At 45.2% G+C, this 22,688-nt stretch overlaps 1 protein-coding gene across 3 annotated transcripts in view; it reads left to right on the top strand.

The window, feature by feature from the left end:
* Positions 1–22,688, top strand: part of LOC120789870 (NACHT, LRR and PYD domains-containing protein 12-like) — a 1,168,582-nt gene that overhangs the window by 150,516 nt on the left and 995,378 nt on the right. The window lies entirely within an intron of this gene.

The raw sequence follows: 22,688 nt of genomic DNA, 5'->3' as shown, positions 1-22,688 counted from the left end.
GGTGCGTCTGTGTTATTTTCAGGTTTTTCTTTTCAGGTGTGGATCACGTGACCTCTTGATTGAAACTTGCGACAGTTATACGACTTTTTTATGGCCAAGATTAACGTGTAAGAATAATACGAATGAATCACTTAAAATATGCGGTAACATAACCATAAAGTAAATATTTACCTAATAGTCATATGAAAACAAGATTGAAGTCGTCATCGTTCACAACTGTTACTGTGATTGAATTTGACTTTGTTGCATTGTTGTTACCAGTATTATCAGCTGGATTTATTCAATTCGACCAATAAAGGGTAAAGATGTTGATCTGAACTGTGACTGAGCTTTAAAGGTCCCATATTGTAAATTTTGTCCCGTATTGTAGAAAGCCCGATTTCCGTCTCTTGTCCGATTACAAACCGGGTCCAGGTGCCGTATAAATACTGTGAAAGTATCCAAAATTGGTCCACGGAGAAATGATCACAGCCTTATAACCGGCCGTCAGGACTTCCCTAACTTTGCGGTGTCACAACGAAACAGCCTAGCCCCCGGCACGGCCCACCCGGACCCAACCTTACAGGATTTGGTTTCTCCGATTGTTTACCTGAAATCTGCTGTATTTTTACTTATTATTTTGCTTTCTCATCGATCTCCATGAAGTATTCTTACTAGTGTTTTCTTCGGCCTCTCCAACGACCTTTTCAGCTTTTAATGTTTTTTAACGCTAGTCTTCTACCGATCGTCTGATCACTTTTATCTTGCTGTTTTGAGTTTCCCATTTGATCAATTGTACTGTTTAACGAGTTACAGTTTGACTGAAAACCAGCTCTTATTACGGCTTTGTGAGTGGATTGAAAACTTGCTTACTCACAGTTCAGGGCCGATATCCACCTCCTGGAGTCGCAGGTCTGAAAAAAAGGACGAGACGCTCGACGGCTTTGTCTCCGTAGCTGCTGCCCAGACAAAGCATCTTCCACTCTTGCCGTCCCAGCTGCCCGATCGCCCGCCTCCCTGATGTCGGCGATGGTCTCGGATTCTGGGGCCACGCACGTTTTTTGTAACTTAAAACCACAAATATATCTTATGGATATCAAACTTTAAAATAAAACACTGGAAAAAGTGTCAAATATGGGATCGTTAAGAAAAAAAAACACAGTCAAATTGTCATATGACACATTTTTGTTGAATCCTCAGTCCAAAAACCCTCTAAAACACATCATCTGAAACAGATTTAGCGTTTGCAAACAGAAAAAGGTAGGTTTTTTTTAAGGCATATGTTTTACCCAAAGCCCGCAGCTTTAACCTCATTCATTCAGATTTTTAATGACGTAGAAATCTGTCTGGCTCTGGTTAAAAAAAAACAACAGAGTTCCAGAGTCTGTGTAGACAACATCAAAGGTATGAATATGTCTCTAAAAAAAAACGTGTGTTTTTAATGTGAAAATTTTGAGGCTGGTGTGTAAAGGCCTGGGGCAGCGAACTAAAAGACATCACCTGATCTCCTGCCTTGACCTGATTACCGGCAGGGATTTGGTCTGTGCTGTGCATGTAAATGACAGTAGACTCTGCATGTTTAAACAGGACGAAAGGGGCTCGATGAAGTGCAGCAGCTGAGATGCAACGAGCTGCATGCAGAGAGCGACGCCAGGCCTCCTGCTGTGAGCGCAAACACAGACCTGCAATATTAAAGAGCCGAATGAAGCAGCAGCCACATGACTGATGGAAAGACACTGATACACACACACATACATATAGGGCAATACACTGACTTACTTTCATTTTCTGGAGATATACCCTAACCTTCAAGGTGCAATTATCAATATTCTTTGTACAAACAATTAATCAAGTTCCTAGTTTGGGGTTTGAAGCTCATTGTTTTCATCAAACCAGCTGTAGAAAGCCACCGTCCGCTACCTGCTGAGCAGCAAACAGCAGACAGACACAGTCAGAGACCAGCTGGTGAACATGGCGGAGCATTCAGCAGCTAAAGGGCCTGATGTTTCCCTCAGGAGCTGGTGGAGACCAAAACCAGAGCTAAAAGAGAGGGAGCACCTAGACCTAGATCCATCAGGTGGACACAGACACCAGATCCAGATGAAGGATCCTGTTGCTCTGTAGCTGCTGGACGTGGAAATAAGCAGGTGCTTGCTAACAAGTTAGCCACATTTACTTCATGAATTAATAATATGTCAGATGTTGCCCTTTCAACATAGCTTTAACCAAATTATAAATATAAAGGACCAAGAATAGAACCCTGAGGAACACCCACAAGTAATTATTAACATTATCAATAGCGTCGGGGTGTTTTTTTTTCCTCTAAATGTACAGAGTTTGTTGATAACTGTGCTGATGGTATTTGTGTATTTTACAGTAAAAAAACAAAACTCTACCAACTACAACCTGGAGATGAGAAATGTAATTAAATCTAAATGCAAAACAATAATTAACACAAAAGGCACTGAAAGTTTTGTAGCTTAACCAGACTCCAGCATCGAGGCTCTCCAACATCCACATACAGGAGGGGTCAGGAGTAATATCCACAGGTTAACAGGCTGACAGGCTAACGACTTCTGAGTCTACTGTCTGACTCTGGTACATGAGTGAATCAGATGAGCCCTGAAGCCCCTGTTCGGTCTCTTCGGCATCAGCCAAGTCGAATCGAGAGACAAGTAAACAGGTTTGTAGTACTTAATCTCGGCAGCGAGTGCACACAGCTATGGTAAGCCCCAAGGGGAAAACTTGATTCAGTCAATCACTACTTGCACTGCTTAAAGCTAAACAATACACAACTGAGTTTTTAAACGATATTTAAGGTTGTAATGCTTTTATTTGTATGGGTGAGAGTTAGTTTGATAACATTTAAAAGAGATGGTGAAAATATTTGTCACGATGGACTTGACAAAAGCGAGAGTGCGGGCATATGGCTATTTCCTGGAGGCAGTGCGTACCAGTGTAAACTCTATTTGTTTCAAACCCACAAAAATACCAGAAGAAAATATCCAGTTTTTCAAGTCAAACAATTCATCGATTAATCCATAAAATAATCGGCAAGTTAACTGAAGATGAAAACAATCATTAGTTGCAGTCCTGTTTGAGATATTTCAGTCCAGACCAGAGTGGGAGGACCAACCGATCGCCTGGCTGAAGTTGCAGTCCATGGCTGTCAATGTCAGCAAAGAAGACAGGAGACATTTGCTGCTTTGTCTCTTTGTCTCTTTGTCTCATTGAGGCTTGACGAAGCTTCACTGCGGAGCAGGTGACGTTAAACGTACGGAAACACAACTTACACAGCAGCACTAAGAGGCACACAACAGCTCAGAGCAGCAACGTTTCCACCCACAGAAAAGCCGTGACTTACACACTCAGCTACAGCTTGCTGCAAATTATGACCAGTTAAATCACTCAAAACTGCTGCATACAGTGACTATGTATAAATATATACACTGATTCGGTTGCAGCACCCCAAAATCCCAAAATGTTGTCTGGTTTCCCCAAAATGAATAATTTTGTACAGTACTAAAGATATGTTTTAACTGTAAAATTCATCAAAGCTTCAAATTTTAAATTGGTTCTACAGCACAAGACAGTCTGCTCTTAGGAGACGACAAAATCAGGGCGCGAATCTGTAAATAATGGCGAGAAAGTGGGCGACTAGTCGGCTCGTCACGCGTGCTACTGCTGCTGTTTGGCCTGAAAAGTGAGCATCAGTCTGTTTAGAGTCACCCCAACGATCTGTTTCCATCTGAACACCTGCAGAGAAAAAGAAGAAAAAGGGTTGATTTTTAGCTTCGCTCATCTTAAACATTGTGACCCCGCCGAGTGCAGGACCTTGGACACGTCCTCAGGATCAAAGTGATGGCATTTCTGCCTTTATTGAATAGTTTGGATCTGAGAGAGAAAAAGAGCGAGTGAGTTGAGCCCCATCGATCCCTGATGGATGAGGGTGAAGGAAAAGATAATTGAGGTGAGGAGAGAGGGAGAGGAGGAGAGAAAAGGAGATTAGAACAGGAACAAGAGGAGGAGGAGGGGGGAGAGTAAAGCGAGGAGAGAAAACGTCTCTTCAAACCTTCGTCAGACGATAAAACTAAAATGACTGTAGATTACACCAAAGATGGTCTGCTCGAGGTTTTTAGGGTTTACACAGACTGAACACAAGCCGTTCTGAGCTCGTGAACCCGACGTCACATGACTCCCAAGCAGCTTGTTTATTGGGTGATAGCAGTGTTTCAGCTGGGCGCATGTGGACGGTAGGGACACGTTCAAACCAAACATCCTCACTGGATAAAACGAACATCAGGAAGCCGATATTATATTTACAGTTTGGGCGTAATGTGCTGGCCAATCTCCGGTCATTACTCAGGCCTGTCGTTTTAACAGGTCGGTCAGATCAGAAACCTACCTGTGGAAATCCTACCTGAAACCGATGTGCATACATTTGTTTTCAAAAAAAGGGAACCCAAACACAGACAGACCTGACCCGAATAGACTCGAGGATAATTAGACCCAATCCAAAATGATCGACCAACAGGGAGAGAACACAAACAACTGCAGCAGCATTACGATCGATCAATTAACAAAATCAATTAACAAGCAGCTGCAGTGGAAAAGAAACACAACAATGTCTTAAGAGTGAGTGTAAAGTCATGGAAACCAAAATTATTTGTTTATTCAATTCACTTCAGTTTTATTTATACAGTGCCAAATCATAACAGAGGTGATCTCTTTATCTGCTCCAAAGACAAAGCTATATAAATACTGTAAAGTCCTGTTTCCACCTCCGGCGCCAACCATAAAACATTCTGCGGCCGGCTGGACGACAGATGGAAAGAAGACCGGGTTCCGACCCGTTTAACATCTGTCAGTCACGATCCAAAAAATAAACCTCTCATCAGAAAGAAAAGCAGAAAACGACCGATTTTCCTGAAATAATCACTCCCACCTCCTGATACCCGCGGCAGTAAGACCAGACCCTACCCGACTTGAATTTGGACCCGGTCGGACTGGGGCCCAGGATCGGTTGGACCTCTGAAGACCTCTTTTGTGCGCGACAAGCGTGCATGTGGAAGAGAAAAAGAGTTAGAGAGCAAGAGCACATACATACATATACATATATACACACACATATATATACACACCTATACATATATGTATATATATCTGTGTCTCTGGATTGTCCACCACCACATCAAGACGAAGGCCATTAAATAAATCTTTCCATTTCCTCCTCTGTCATTTCTGACTTCCTACAGTCACTATAACCTACTGGTCAGCAGTGTATTTTAACGTGTGTGTGTGTATAGGTCAGGGTTAGTTGATCACTGCTTGATCTCCAGGTAATAAGGCAGCAGCCACCTCAGCACCAATCCCCGTACTGATCAAACGCACATTAACACTACAACAGCGTCAGAGGTACTCGTGACTTTGCTTGATTGCATTATAATATTCGGTTCATATTGAGTAACACTTGATGTTGTGAGTCAGGAGCAGGCAGAGAATGGGAGCCGAAGTACACACAATAACACAGGCGACCGTGAGAACAATGACGGAAACAAGACAAGCATCAGATTCATAATGATCAGCCCGGACTTTCCCACAAATGTCCTCATTGGTGCTATTACCCTAAAAGGGTCTCCAGTGAGCCCATCACAGGAATCATCTGACGGCTCGAGACTGACGCGCAGGGGTTAGAAATACTAACAGTAAATCCCTGTACTTGCTAACATTTAGGTTTAGGGACCTCGAACGGTGGTTGACGAAAGTTTCAGTCGTTGACAGTGACGGATCAGTCGATTCAGTTTAGAAGATTCAGCGTTAAAGTTTTTGTACATGAACACCTCTCGGCCCTCGGCCTGTCGGATGTTGAGAGCAGGGTTTGTGTGGTGACAGACGGAACGGATAGAGCACAATTCAATACCTTTTTCAGGAATATATTAATGCAAAGCACGAATTCTTTCATGGGGGGTCTTATATAGGAGGGTGGGAAGTGAAAACTGAAGTATTAAGCAATTAAAAATATAAAGAGTTGACAAAAACACGTCACTAAAACATCATCTTTGTCCCGATCAATTCACACGACTCAGACCTTGAACTTCGGTTCTCTAGTCTGAACAGGGTCAACCAATGCATGAGAGTAATCTTAAACCGGTCTTTTTAGGGTGAAATGATGATACTTCGTGATAAAACCCAAAATAGTATCAAACCAAGTAATGAATTATTTCATAAAAATAAAGAGTCAGCGTCACTGCAGGCATCTTGCAGGTGGGTCTTGTTTTTGGCAGCTCCTAACTCCCACAGCAGCACATCGGACAGCCTGACAGGCTGGTTTTCACAGCTGCAGACTACCTGCGGTTATCATCACAAACACCCAGCGAACCATGCTCTCATGCATTTTACATACAGGAGGGATTCTGAGATTAGTTCTGCATGCGCGACCTGCTACCTTCCAGCTCCTCGGTCCTGAAGAGCCGCAGCCAAAAAGAGCATCGGTCAACAACACCGTCGGTTCTCTTAGATTCCGATCAGACAAACCTGTGCCCGATCCGGCTTCATGTTTCTGTGATGAGGGCTGCATGTTCACGTTTCATATTGAGACGTCAAACAAACTCCATGAGGCATGCCTGACCTTTAATGCCTCCAACTTCTTTCCTCCACGTGTATTTTGTTAGTGCTTCTCTCTTATAGTATATAGGTGCATTCAGAATCTGTGTAAAGTGACATGTAAGGGCAAACAGAATAGAATAGAAAACAACCAAAATGGTGCAGTTCTGTCACTGGAAACCGTCCGATTTAATTGTGGTACAGAAGGAGTGAACATCTCCCGTGTCAAAATGTTTGGCGTCCGGACGGATGGACGGATGGATTGCTGCCTGATGGTCCGCTGCTGGTTTACTGCTTGCCCGGCTGTCTTCCGGCCTGCTGCCGGCTAGACTGGCCCCACAAGACAAAATGAACAGAAGCAACATGAAGGTGGGTTGGGACATCGTCTCTAAAACCAGCCCTCTTTGCGGTTATGTTGGACTTGAGCCTCGATAATCGAAACCCGGGGACAAACCAAAGCAGGGCTCTTCCAGCAGTTCTGTGAGACACACAGTGAGGCTGTATTTCTCAGTTAGGATCCTCTTCACAAACCTGTCATGGATAGCGTTTGTTTTCGAAATATTTATGCCGTCAAAAGAACCAAGCTAAATATAACATGCCGAAAAACCAACTACAGTGATTCAAATCAGGAGGGGGAGGCTGCACACAAGCAGGAACTGAAATGACCTTTGGAACTGCAGATTTTTAACAAAATTGCAAGAACAATCTTTCTTGACAAACATAAACCCTGTCCTCCCCTGTCTTCCACATTCCTGACGTTCTCTGCATCTTTTCCTCCCTCCATCGCCCAGTGCCAAACCTTGCCATGCTCCAGCTGCAGCCCCTTCATTTGTTCGTTGGCAGCATGAAAGTTTAATGTGGCGCTGGGTTATCTATCACTGCGGCGTGGGTGGAAGGACGGAGAGAGGCAGAGAAAACAAAGACCGAAGAATGACAATGAAACAGGAAATGGGGGAGGAAAGAGGTGTTAAACGGAGAGGAAAGGAGGAAAAGAAGAGAACAAAGGGGAGAACTCAAAAAGGTAAATGTAAAAATTATGTAAATGTCAGTCAGACTTTGAAACCACAACGTCTCTATCTTTCTTTATCTTTCTTCATCTACTTTGTTCTGTCTCTGTTGTCTCCTTTTTCATTTCTCTCTCCTCGGTGCCATTTTTTTTATGGCAAAACACCAAAGGGTGAGAGATAGATGGCCAAAGATGTTGGAAGAGTGGATCTGGTAGAAACCTCTACAGCCTTAAGTTGCAGAAGTCAAAGTCAAGCTAAAAGTCTACTACCTGAAAAGGTCGTGCTGGGTTTCATGTAGACACATCTTCAGGACAAAATGTCCTCAACAGTTCAGGAAATGCAGAGAGCGGAACTTACCGTTTTCTTGGAATTCTGCACCACTCCGTGCTAGAACCAGTTGGACGATAGGTCCACAGAGTCCTGAGAGGATAATCAAGCTTGACTAGACAAAGTGAACCAGTTTGTGATGAGGTTTCACTTGGTGAACTGGTGGAAGGATCATTACCAGTCGCCCCATCGTCACTCCTGCTTGTCCCCAGGGCTGAGGGTTGTCGTCGTCCCCTGGGTTCCTTTTTTTTTTTTGTTAGGTTGAGTTTCTTATTTCGATGTAGGTTTGTGGGAGCGCCCAGGTCCGATGGTCCATGTGTGTTTGGCCTGGGTGTCCTCCCTTCCTGTTGGTACTGCTTTTCTTCAGTGGGGCTTGCTGACAATTTTGTAGCAGAACAAAATCAAACAATAGAACCAATTTTTTTTTTCAAAAGCCAGAGCAGACGTTTGAAAGAGAATACCTGGAGCTTCTCTCCAACGTCTCAGATCAAAAATGTAATTTAGCTGATCCAAAGTGCCGCCGAGATAAAAGCTCCCGTCTCACTAGTCACTCTAATGCCTGTTAGAGCTACATTAAGAGCATTTGATTAGAAAATTACAGTGAAATTAACTCTGAAATACACCCAGCCTTCCGAATGAAAATGACTATTAACCCCCCAAATGAACCAAGAACAGGGTAAAAGGAAGGAAGGAAAGACTGAGATAAATACCAGGTTAGAACGAGTGAAGACAAATCTGACAAAACGACTACCTGCAAGGAATTAAAGCCCCTTACGATAAGTGAAGCTCAAAAAATAAAAATAAAAAATCCTTTACAAAAAGACACATTACAGGATAATCACCCTGAAAAAATGGTTAAGTTCAAACAAGTGGGGAACAAGGCCAGATCCATTGCTCCTGTACTAACCAAACAATTATAGAAAATTACAGTAATGCTGCATTATATTAGAAGTAGTTGTATCTTTTACAAAATATAATTTGAGAGATGAAGTTAACGATTACGTGAATAACTCCTTCTATAGAAAAAGCCCCACTTTAGAGCTTCTACTCTCCAGATCTGATGACACTTGTACACAAACGTTTCAAGTTAAGTTCTCCTTAAATAGGCTGATGTCTCAGTTCTCCAACCAGTCAATGGAAAAATGCAGAATCAAACATGAAACAGAACTATCCCGGTGGGAAAAGGACAGTGATGGGTTCGCTGCCGAGCCCCCGAGGGCAGTGTCTCTTTTTGTTGCACCCCCTGAAACAGCTAACGGCTAGTTTCCCTTCCCCAACACTGACTGACTCCTTGAATGATAACGCAACTGTGTTCGCGACCCCCCTTTCTCTCACGTCTAGTCAGCGTTGCCAAACTGAACCGCGCCAGTAACATGGGTAAACATGTGAGACACGACCAAAACACGGTAAACGAAACGAACGTTAATAATTACGAGGCAGAAGGAGGAAGTAGCAACATGCTGGACACAAGGAAATTTCTGTGTTCAAAAACACGAGGAATTTCTGCATCCGTGGCCACCAGACACAGATCACAGTGACATAATAAGACAGACACAAGGAGAAACTGCAGATAATAATATTCACATATAAATTCTGTTTGTCATTTCGTACTCTTTCCAAAGATAAGAATTCTCTTCATTCTCTCCTCACTTTGGTTTTTCAGAATCACCCTTTGGTGCTGCAGCCAGCTGGTCCGGGGTCCCCCGAATCATTAAACCCACCCCTGGATTAGACGTAAAATTAAAACGAGTATTTGTGCTCATCCCCAAGGCTTAAACAGCCTCAGAAAGTTCAGAGAACTGGAGAAAAGAGCCTAAACAGAAAGAACCCAACTCCCTGGTGAGTTCTGAGATCAGTCATAGTCTGAACTGAACGCGAACACAGAAAAACTCCCACACTCACACGGTCGGTGCATTTGTTTCTATCTAGCTACAGCTAACAGCTAACACAGCTGGTTCCTTGGGTGAATCGACATGTCGCTCTCTGTCTGAACGCACAGTTCAAGTGAGCCCAGCCACTCAGTGAAGGAAACCCATTTCCGTGGATCGTATCTGGGACCTCACTCGTCGAGCCTCAAAGCTCGTGACCACAGCCGGAGTCGGAACGAAGACCGACTGGTGAATCGGGAGCTTTCCCCAATGTTCGCATTACTGCTGCCTCCGCACCGTTTACCCCTTTTACGTTGGATCTCACCGCGTTTAAACAGTGCAAGGGTTGTTGAGGGTGAGCGGTTGAAGGTGGGTCAGAAAATTGAAAACATCTCGAAAAAACTTCAAAATACCCTGAAAAACTCAGGAAACTTTTCACGGAAGGAATCCTTTCAAACAGATGAGGGGCTGTGGTTTTTCATGCAGGGCCAGTCTGAACACGACCTTAGGGCCAAGTTACGGTATTAGAGGAAGGAGGTGGTTTGTATAACCTGTTGTCACTGAGAGGGAGGAGACACCGTTTTGCAGACTCTCTCTCCTGGACGGGGTTCGTAGTGAAAGAAACTTGTCTCGAGACAAGTCCCCGGTCACCTCCTCCCTGCCGACGTGGGTGTGAATGTCGGTTTGGTGGTTTCAGAAAGTTACTGTAATTCGAGCACACATACCCCCCCCCCAGTCTGACGTCGCAAAGGTGTGTGTGTGTGTGTGTGTGTGTGTGTGTGTGTGTGGGGGTTCTGGAGCTACTCAACCTTCTGACAAGCACTGCAGAAGAGGCATACTGGCAGCTTAAAGGCGATTATTAAAAAGGCGAAGTATTAATGCTCGCAACGGCGCAGGCCACTTGTGCAGAAGTAGAAACCGGTCTTCGCGCTCACTTGTGAAAAAGAGCCCGAGATACTTGAACTCCTTCACTTGCGGCAGTGACTCACCCCCGGTACAAGTGGGGGGGGCCCGTGGGTTTCCAGCACGGTAGCGAGGCCTCAGATTCAGAGGTGCAGACTCTCTTCCCTGTCGCTTTACACTCCACCAACACCACCGTCGCTGCAAACCATCCCCGTGCACACTGGAGGTCACGGTCCGACAAAGCCCACGGGACCACGAAACACAATCCCGAGGCCATGAAACCGGACGCTCGCCACACCATCATCATCATCATCATCATCATCATCATCATCATCATCATCATCATCCAAGATTTCCCCAAAATTCAGCCTCACATATCCAACAAAAGCACAAAATGTCAGAGTTTTGCTTTAAGAAATGCTGCACGTAGCTCGTACACTGCTGTGTGTGCCTCTGTGTGTGTGTGTGTGTGTGTGTGTGCACAGTATATCTGTGTTTGCATATACATTCGTCTTGGTGCTGTCATGTAGAGCTGAGCACACACGTGTGTGTTTGTCAGTTTGCAGTGTGGGGCGTCAGCAAATTGTGTGACAAAGATTTATTGTGTTTTCGAGCTGTCACAGCTTCTGCCGCAGTGTGTGTGTGTGTGTGTGTGTGTGTGGGCATTAACTGCATGTGGATGTGTGTAAATCTATACGAGTGTCTGTGTGTGTGTGTTATCGTCACAGTGACATGCTAATTCAGTGATATAAAGCCAAAGCTTCTGCACAGAGGATTCTTTACCCTGCACATTGTGTGTGTGTGTGTGTGTGTGTGTGTGTGGGAATGAGTGACAGATTAAAGGGCAGTACAAAGAGAAAGAGATAAATGAGGATGGAGTGAGAAGACAAAGTGAATCTTTCCACATTTTTTTCTTTAAATAATTACTATTATCATCATTAATTAAAGTTTCCTTGGCAGCAGCGGGGCCTGAAGACCGGAGCTGAATGAGGGGCCAATAAAAAGACAGAGGCAGCGTCACTATACTGACATTTCAATGAAATGTCGATTACTCCAACAGGCTCAGCGCCTGTTGTTTCCTTTCATTTTCTCGCACACAGAAGACAGCGAGCAGCGGGACGATGGCGGTTTTCAACGCGTCTGAAGGGTTTTAGAGGATTATTGCCATATCCAAGACCAGACAGAAAAACCCAAGTGGCCACCAACCAAACCCTGGACAATTTTCTGAGAATTCACAGAAATAAGTTTTATTTATTCATTTAATTACTCAATTATATTTTCAATTAAATTTTCTCACCCCAAATGCTGGTCCAAGCCCTTTATGCCCTAAACACAGGTCCACAAAATTTTTTAATCAGCTCTTATAATATAACCCTATAACCATTTAACCCAAAAACTTAAAAACCTTCTGACACCCAAATTCCAAAAGGTATAACGCAGGACGTGACCTTGGCTGGTTGAAATGTACTGTAGTTTTCTTTTGAGAACATACGTCAAACTGCTCAATAAATCTTCTTCAAATAAGGAAATGTCCCTCTGGCTGGTTTTGGAAAGGTTTTCTGATCTATGTCAGTAAAGATATGATCCAAATCAAAGTCAACAAGCCAACTTTCGGTACCGACTCACTACGGTCGTATTGTACTCAAAAAGCAATGAAATTCACTGCCCAGCCCAAACACATGCCCAGAAAAAGCAGCGAGGACATGGCCTCAGTGTCCTCAACAGTCCCCACAATGAGAAGCTGCTCCTGCAGAGTTTCCTCTCCGACAATATGAAGATGTGAACGCACTCTGAAAAGTTTGTTCCACCTTCAGAAGGAAACGAGAAGGTGAAGAGCAAGTCAGAGAGATCAATCCATCAAGCCCCCCCCCCAGAGAAGAACAGAAACATACTGCTTAAAACCTGTGCGAGTGATTTAATGTCCCACCCGTGCACACACACACACACACACACACACACACACACACACACACACACACACACACACTCTGCGGTGTCCCGGCATAATTATCTGTCGCTTCTCAATGTGCCTTTCCAGCGTCTTTGAGATGCTGGAGACTCGTTGGGACGAATGGAAATCAGGGAACTGAGGAGCTCAAAATCTTCAGCATGGACAGACACACACACACACACACACACACACACACACACACACACGCACACACACGCACACAACACACACACACACACACACACACACACACACACACACACACGGAGACGGACACAAACAATAGGCAGATGAGCCCACGGATGCAAACACACAATCAAGGCTGCACATGAACACAACACCACCCCTGCGACATGTACTGCTGTGCATTCTGGGAGACCATAGACACCTTGTCCAGCTGTCAATCAAGCTCACCTCACTGCGTGTTAATTAGTTAATTCCTTAACAAGCTGCTACAATTAACCTCGCTCGGCTCTGGAAGACGTTTCCCTTCCTTTTTTAATCATCTGTTTGTTAATGTGTGTGTTTGGCAGATGACATCCACCTGATTAGACCCCCCCCCCCAACTCTGCCCCCTAGATGATCAATTAGCATTAGGCTTAATTTGACAAATGAACACCGGGTTTCATTGACACGATTAACAGTGTCCTAATCGACCAAATTAGCAGCCGACTCTAAAGGCAGCTGCCGACCGGGCTGGTGTGGCATTTATGCCTCTGTGGACAAGGTGTGTGTGTGTGTGTGTGTGTGTGTGTGTGTGTGTGTGTGTGTGTGTGTGTGTGTGTGTGTGTCAGATTCAGCAGGAGAAGGCAGAAAGCGGTTGTTGCTAGGCATCCAGATTCCTCCTCTCGCTCATTTAGGCTGAGGTGTAATTTCCTGAGCTGAGGTCTAATGGACTCTATAGGAACAAACACAGCAGACGGCTGAGGGACAGTCAGTCACCCTGAACCGAGGACGACAGCCGAGAACCACCAGGGACACGCAGGAGGTGTGTTTTTTAATAATAATCGCTAGTAATCTGTGACATTTCTCATGGAGACGAACTGGGGAGGAACCTGATCACATCCCACTCTCGACCACTCACTTCAGCCAACAAACAGCTTTATTTGGGCTTGCAGTCAGGAGCACTTGAGTCAAGACTGAGCAGTTCTGAGACAAGGTCCGATCTGAGTCCAAATGAGCTTGACGTGTAGCATAATTCACTCAAATCACGATTACATCTCTGACAAAAATATATAATTATGTTAGAGATGAAATATTGTCGGTCGGTGTTATGGCTCACTATGGACGTACGATATCTGTCCACGCATAAGTGCAAAAAGGTCTCCTACTACAAAGACAAGATGACGGTGAGAGGCAGGAACGGTGACCGAGACCAAGAAAGTCCCAGTCTAGTCAAAACACTCGCAAGACAAGATAAGTCCGGGTCAATGGGACTCAAGACAAGTCCGACCGCCAAACGACCCACGAGACCAACGCAGGGCCGAGACAAAACCTCCGTGAGACCGAGACAAGTCAGAATATGAGACAAGTCCAAGATAAAACCCACACATGACTGAGACAAGTAAGTGGCCGAGACAAGTTTGAGCCAAAACAAAGACGGACAGACAGGTAGATAATTGCAGCAAATACTGAGAAACATTTCTCTATTTTATTATCTTCTCTTGATTAATATACAAGGGTGGTGATGTTAATGTGTTGAGCTGGACACTGACATTGGGGAAATAAATGTGGACAGAGAGCTGAACTGATTGAGAGACACAGAGAGACTTCTGACCAGTATCAACAGTTAGTTGAAAAATAGACCAGGTCAAAACCTGGTATCTGGCTGGACCCGACCTTTACCTGTTCGCTTCTCTCCTGCTCTCTGTGCTCACATATACATGAATTTAATGCAGCTGAATTCCCAGTAAAGCTTTTTGTCATCTACACGTTTTTCTGTTTCTGTTGTCAGACGACGGAACGAGTATGAAACAGTGACTGAAACGTGGCCCATTGAGACGACATGTTAACCAGCAGTCACTTCCAAGCTGCTGCTCTGCTGCTAAAATCCTGGTTTCATAACCACGACGTCGTCTGACAGAATCACCAGACACGTGAGTTAAAGACGACGGCTGAGCTGAGATTTCAGGTACATTTACCTGTAAAATGATCAGCCAGAGAGAAAGTTAGAAGCTCAGTCACGTCTGTGTCAGCTGCCGTGTGGTCAGTTGAACGAGACGCACAGAGAGTCGTGCCTGCAGAGGGAAAGCCAGACCTCGCGCTCGTGGGTCAACACTGGCGACTCTTCTACGGAGATTAGTGAAGGTTGGTCCAAAAAGTTGCTAGATTTGTCTCTAGGTGCTACGGTGAATAAAACTCGACCAAAGGGCCTGAAAAGTCGGTAAGTCTAGTGACAAAGCCGCTATGATGGCGGCACTGGAGAGAAAAGTTGGTTTATCCTGGGTTTTCTGTGAGCGGTGAAGAGATTAGGACATAAATGTCAGACACTTGGAAAACCTTGAGAGAAGGAAAGAGATCAGGAGGACGGAGGAGATAACATCACTCACTGTCGTCCTCCCTTTTTCTCCCTTCAGATGCCGTTGTGAAATCCGGAGCTTAAAGAGAGGGAGAGAGAGCTGTAGACCAAGGTTCCCCCTCTCTCTTTCTCTGTCCATCACAGTGACGGTCGGAGTTGACAGGCAGAGAACCGATGATCTCAAAAAGCTCTGACATACTTTCATCACCGGCGAGGTTTCAAATGCTCCACTGTCAGGTGAAGCTGCCATTTCCTTCAGTCGGCCCGGCTCTAATTGAACAGGGCTGGCGTCGCGGACGACCGTGGCTGCAGCTGACATTTTACACCTACGGCCGGTGTAGACGTCGTTCTGTAATCTAGGCCCTTCCCAAGGACAAATATCATGGAGATGTCAAACGCTTTACTGTCCATCAAAATTCAACATGTTGGAAATTATTCTTCAACAATCCACTCTTTATTCCCCAAATAGTTTCAGCTACAACAAAGCTGAGGACACCCCTGGTCAGTATCACGAAGGCGTCGAGTAAATACAGTTTTGTTTGTTTAAGCCGAAGCCCAAGAGGAATGAAGCCAACTAATTCGAAAAACAAAAAGTGTTTAATTAAACTATAATGAAAGCTCCGTATAAAAGAAACAACTGCAACAAAAGTTCGATCCTCCTGGGCGAGGATACCGGTCCAGAACAGATCTGTGGAGAGATGTTTTGCTTCTTCACAGATGAGTCTCTTCAGCCGCTCTTTGCTGGAGGGGTTTTGTTGCTCTACCTTCCCACGTTAAAATACTCTAAAGGTTTTCAATTGGATCCCGCTCGGGGGACGAAACTTGGCCAGGTCATAGTTTTCACTCTCCTCTTCTTTACAGATGCAATGATATAAATGAATAATCTGTCAAACCTCCAAATTTTAGAACAACCCTGACTTACTAGATCTATTTTCCTACTCACATTCCCCATGTGGCAGTAATTGCGGTTAATCCACATTTTCTGGCTGTAGCTGACTGGACTCAACTCTCTCCAGGGGTCTGTCTGACAGGAAGACCAGTGCCTTGACCTCTTTGGTTAGATACTCGGGTTTGCATCCCGTCTGCTATCATTTTACTTCTTTTTGTGGCTCACAAAGTCCAGTGTTTTTGTCCATAGCAGGTTATCTCAGAAATTTAAGGAGCTGCTTTCGATATTCATGTAGCCTGGTTCGGGAGCTCTGAATTACCATCCACTTCTCTAACCTCTTAGGTGATTCAAACAGATCTGATGATGTGTTATTTACGACTGTTGATCTGGTTTGAGAAACAACCAACAATCAGAGCTTTGTCAGCATGACTAAGAATGATGATTTCATCTCTCTCATTTGTTGTTAGCTCCAGGGGATTAAATTACCACGAAACATTTGTGGCTGTACCAGATAGTAACAGGCCACATCACCACCTGAATGTCTGCCAGGGTCTTACCTGAACCCCGGTGAGCTCGACTCACCTCCTGCCGCCGCTTCACTCGCCCCCGCCCCGCAGCGGTGACCCACTCGACTGGATGGATGGAGCTGTGCCCAGCATCTTCCTCCTGTCATGTTGTTCACTGAGCTCGTGATGGTTTCAGTTCATCTAGGTTAACAAATAAACACGGACAGAAGCTAAACCAAAATCATTCATTGTCCATCACAACTAGGGGGTTTTTCACCACCAGCAGCTAACTCTCTGCTCTCTTCCTCCTCTACCCTCTTCTTCTTTGGCTTCTGCCTTTTCTAAAAAACAAAACAAAGAAAAACTGTTTTGTTGGCTGTAACCATTCACCCAACAAGGTGCTGCAAGTCCAACCTTCTTGGTGGTTGGACTTGCAGCACCTTGATGGGTGAATGGTTACAGCCAACAAAACATAGTTTTATTGGCTGGCTGTGCTAGCAGTTGTTTGGACACAGTCTCTGGTTGTCTTTCGTCACTAAAGACAACCAGAGACTGTGTCCAAACAACTGCTAGCACAGCTTCTGTTGAGACTGAAATCGAGACTTCCACCGATACAATATCACAATCCGCAGCGACCGGCTGCCACTGCTCTCCTTTAGACTCTAGTGACCTCATGACCTTCACTCCAGCGTCCTCTCAGGGCAAACTCCATATTTTTAGCTCCACTGCTGGTAAGGACTGCGCCCCAAGAATAGAGAAATCACCAGAATGTTACTGCAAAAAAACATCTCCCCACAAGGTCCTTTAGTAGCTGCTGCGGAGCTTTCAATCATATCAGATGATCTACAGTTTGCCCAGTTATCATGGAGGTGTGGATGTCTGAATTTGTCTTTGTTATGATGCCACAAAGACCTACTTTCCTAATTTGCATCTGGTTGAAGCTCAAAAAGGAACCGATAAAAATAGGAATGTCTTAGATATATAAACTACATTTATCTATAGTTTATCTCTGCATATCAGTCAGATCTGGAGGTTCCCGTCAGTGAAAGTTTATTCAAGGTACCTTTTATCCCTTACAAAGTCCTTCATTACATCTCTTGCCGTCAGTCATTCCTCTGCATGCAGGTCTTCCTTCTCTCAAACGATGAATATCTAATTTTAGAATCAAAGTCTTCAATCGGCATCAGACGACAGGTTGCCAGGTTTGAAGGGGTTCAGATGAAATCCAGATGCATTTTCATCTTCCTGCCTTTGAAAGTAATTAACGGCTTGACTACTATTGGACGCGGGCATCGTCCACACCACACCACACCACACCACACCACACACACACACACACACACACAGTTATACACACAGATATGCAAATGACCCAAACAGTGGAACTCCCTCCCTCCCTTTCTTTTACACACTTTTAGCATACAATTTTAATTATATAGACAGAGATATATACAGCCCATATATTAACTCTGTCTCTCCTGCTGCTTTACAATTTGTTTCCCCGTTTTATTCCTTTTGGGAGCTAATTATTTCTAACTCTCAAACAAAATATCCAGAGTACAGTGTGCACAGTCACATGCTGCTCTGTCCTCTATCATGTGTAAGGGAAAGTGAGGACACTTGGCCCATCCCTCACACCTTCAAAGGGCTGCTCGAGGGCTCAGACTTGGTTACAGGGTCCAGGTTAGAATCAGGTTTAGATCATCAGGGTCAGGGTGAGGGGCTGGGGAATGCATCATCTCAATGAGCGTCCTCACCAAGATTAGAAGTACAAGCATGTGTGTGTGTTGAGCGCATTTACAATTAGGTACATAAGTATTTGGACAGCGACACGACCATGATGGATCTGAAATGAAGCCGTCCAGATGTGGTTGAAGTGAAGACTTTCAGCTTTAATTCAAGGGGTTGAACAAAAATATCGCATCAACCGTTTAGGAATTACAGCCATTTTATACGTAGTCCCTCATTTTGAGAGGTTAAGTAATAAGTAACTGGACAATTGACGGACAGTTTCATGTTCAGGTGTGGCCTGTTCCCTCGTTATGTCAGGACAAATGAAGCAGATAAAAGGTCTGGAGTTGATTCCAGGTGCTGAATTGGCATTTGTTCGTGTCTCAGTATGTGGTATGTGGTCCAAAAAGGCAAATGAAGGAGGCCGTCATTAGGCTGAAAAACCAAACAAGCCAAATCAACAATTTGGTTCATTCTTAAAAAGAAGGAAATGCACTGGCGAGCTCAGCAACACCAGAAGGCCCGGAAGACCATGGAAGACAACTGAAGTGGATGATGGCAGAATTCTTTCCTTGGTGAAGAAAAACGTTTTGTAACATCTAGCCGGGTCGAGAACACTTGATATGCAATATGTCCAAAGAATCTAGTTCCAGAACTGGGCAGGCTTTTTTAGACGTTTCCTGGCAAAGTCTAACCTGGCCTTTCTGGTCTCATTGATGACATGGCTGCTGATAGAAGCAGCAGGATGAATTCTCAAGTGTACAGGGCTCTACTACCTGCTCAGATTCAGCCAAATGCTGCAAAACTGACTGGACGGTGCTTCACAGTACAGATGGATAATGACCCAAAACATGCTGAGAAAGCAACACGAGAGCTTCTCAAGGCATAGAAATGGAATATTCTTCAATGGCCAAGTCGGTCACCTGACCTCAACCCAACTGAGCAGCTTTTCACTTCCTGGAGACAAAACTGAGGGCAGAAAGACCCACAAACAAGCAGCAACTGAAGGCGGCTGCAGTAAAAGCCCGACAAAGCATCTCAACGGGGGACACTCAGCATCTGGTGACGTCCATGGCTTCCAGACTTCAGCCAGTCATTGACCGCAAAGGATCTTCATCCAAGCACCGAAAATAATCCTATTTATACTTATGGTAGTTCGTCCAATTACTTTTGAGGCTCTTAAAATGGACGCACTACATATGCTATAGTGTCAAACTGTATGTTTGAACATCAAAGTGGCTCCATTTGATCAGTCTCATCACACACACACACACACACAGACAGACAGACACAACCTGAGGACAGATTTGCAAAGCAGCCTGTCCTTCCTCAGACGTCCCCTTCGCATGACTCACACGCTCACACTCATGCTTTACTTATACTAGTGAGGACATTCAACTGTCCTATATTCCGAAGACTTCAAAGTTAAACGCAAACGTACCCGTGTTCTTCTAGGCCGAGTCTAATTTTAACCTCGACTCTGAAATTGAACTGAGGAGAGGCACAAATCGAGCAAGTCAGATTAATCCCCTCGCCAGCTGCTGCAGCGCCCCCCTCAGGGCCGAGCTTCACACTGCAGCCCGTGTCTCTTTCGTATTTAAGGTCACATATGTTTGCAGCTCTGCGTCCACGTAGCCCACTTCAGCAGGGAAAGTTCGGGACTTCGTTGGACCCTCCGTATGTAAACTCCACGAGAAGGTTGGAAATGACGTCGGGACTCACCGCGTGTTCAGACAGACCGCGAGGGGAATTTTAGAGGTGTCGCATTTGCATACAAAATCAACGGAAAGGCGTGGTTAGAGGCAGATTTGTGCAAAGCATTGCCAACTGACGTGAAGACACATCCCCACGAGCTGAAACCGTTTCAACAGGGACTGCGAAAACAGTTCAGCGGAGGTGAACATGTTTCGTTACTTTCCGCCTGGACACGCTTCTAGGGTCCGTTCGGCGCTACCATCGGTGAAAAACCGCACAGCGTCGTTTTAAAATGAGGCAGCATGAAGAGCAAAAGACCGAAACACTTTTATACTGTAAATTAGTCCACAGATGTCCGTGTTGTGGAAACACTTGAACATGCAAAGTGCTTTCAGATTTATCTGAAATCCGTGTGAACCCAGCCTCCACGGGTTCCCTTTCACCTGGAAAACCCCAGTTACGGAAGAGTCCTGGGAAAAGGATGAAATCGCCCAAACTGTCCTGATCCAATGAGGTCTCCTGGAACAACATTACGAACACGGCGCAGACGTAGGACTCGTCACGGCTCCGCTCTGGGATGCTGTGGAGCTGAAACGGACCCCGGACAATGGAGACGGCAGAGTTCCCCGTGTTTCCTAAGGTTCAAGCGAAACTCCGACTCTGCGGCGAACAGTCAGGCGCTACTGGAAATTTCCATGAAAAAACCATCTCCGACAGGAGCCGGAGCTGCGAGGTCTGCGCGTGACAGCACTGATAAACATTTAGAGCCATTTGAACGCACACGGAATAAACACCGATCTGCGGATCCCACACAGGAGGCGGCGCGGGGCTGGAGTTTCTCAGGGGGTTTGTGGGGATACGGACGACATTTGAGGACAAGCGGTAGTCCCGCCCACTCACTCTCACTCTCACACACACACACACACACACACACACACACACACACACACACACACACACACACACACACACACACACACACACACACACACACACACACACACAGCAGCTCTCCTGGGTGTGTCATCTGAGGACAGCATAGAGCCTCCTCCCCTCCCACCACTGTAAATGCTATGGACTGAACACACACACACACACACACACACACACACAGAAACACACACATGTGGTCCAGTCTCTGCAGTGCCCGTCTCCTCATGTGAACTCGCTCTCTTCTGCCGCATTTCTCTCACACACACACACACACACACACACACACAGTCAAGCCCCTCTCAATTGAACTCAGTCTCCCGCGGCTGAGCCATTAGTCACTGGGTAGAAAATGGCGTCCATGTGATCACACGCACGCACACAGTGCAGCTAACCTTTATCAACCTCTGGTCTCTAATCTGATAACAGCACATGGTAGAACGACAGAAATGCGGGATAGAGAGGAAAAGAGAGGGATAGCGAAGGATAAGAGAAGAGAAGGAGACAAAAAAAAAAAGAGGCAAGAGGACGACGAGAAAAGGGGAAAAAAGATCTTAAGGTGATTTTAAATAGCGAGTGAAGAGACGGGGAATGAGAGTGAATCTGAAGATTCAAAAATATGGAAAACCATCAAAAGTAAAACCTGAATGGAGTCTGGTTTCCCTACTCTCCTCTACTGTCTGACACACTGTTCTACATTCAGCAGTGTGTCTGTGTGATGGAGCGAGGAGAATAAGTGGGAGGACGGCCAGCACATGGGTGAACATGTGACCGAGCGTTTCTGTGTAATGCGGCGCGGAACTGTTTCTGCTGTTTCAAAGCTCGAGTGGGAGCTTCGACCCAAGTAGGCGCTGACCTGCGCCGTCAGACATTCGTCGCGGCGTCGGCCGCTACATCCGGCGAACGTTCCGTCCTCGCGGCGAACACACGCGGTTTGCAACAGCACCGGCAGATTTAACACCCAGAGTTCTTAGCGGTTTGCAAACCAAAGGATCCTTGATTCCAGACCGCAGACAAAAGCAGCTTCTCGGTTCTAGCCAGCAAGCAGCTACCCATCTCACTAAGCTAACGTCGGCTCCGGGGTTCGGTTGAAAATGCCGTCTCCGGAGAACCCTCGCAGGAACCTGCGCCTCGAATGTGCATTCAGCAGCGACGCCAAGCTGTCACTTCCTTTCTAACACGCAGCTGCTCGGTTTCCACACTTTGACAAGCGAAACAAAAGTTGGATTTATGGTCAGTTTTTTAAAGAGTGCGTTTCACTTTTAAAGTTACAGAAGGTTTTTAAGACGAAGATAAATCGGTGTGTTTGGTGAACGTAACAACAGAGCACCGGCCTCCTCACGCCAGATGGCTGCCAGGTGTGTATTATGAGTATTTGACTACAGGATCTTTCTCCAGCCTTTCAGTCACTTCTTCTTCTTCTTCGTCATCCTCTTCTTCCACCATCTGTCATGTACAAACTCCTCTGAACTCCCCCCATTGAAGTGTTATCACGGAGGACATTAACTGAAACACCCAAGGAATGGATTCATATTTAAACTGAGATTAGCAGCATTTGAAAAAGCTGGCAGAACGACTGACACTGCCTCAATTCAATGCTGATAAACGTGACCTTTCAACTCTCGATAGACGAAATGAGAACACCCATCTCACCCGAGTCTTCAATATTTTATAAATAGTCAATGATGAATTACAGGGAATGATTTTTTCTTCCCCGATGAAGCACATTATTCTAATTAATTTTTCAAATTAGCAGTCACGCCTAATGAATTAGCGGAGTG

The sequence above is a fragment of the Xiphias gladius genome, chromosome 5 (assembly GCF_016859285.1).
Source record: "Xiphias gladius isolate SHS-SW01 ecotype Sanya breed wild chromosome 5, ASM1685928v1, whole genome shotgun sequence".
Lineage (NCBI taxonomy): Eukaryota > Metazoa > Chordata > Actinopteri > Istiophoriformes > Xiphiidae > Xiphias > Xiphias gladius.
Note: the sequence above shows the minus strand (reverse complement) of the source record. Positions and strands in the feature narration are given on the sequence as shown.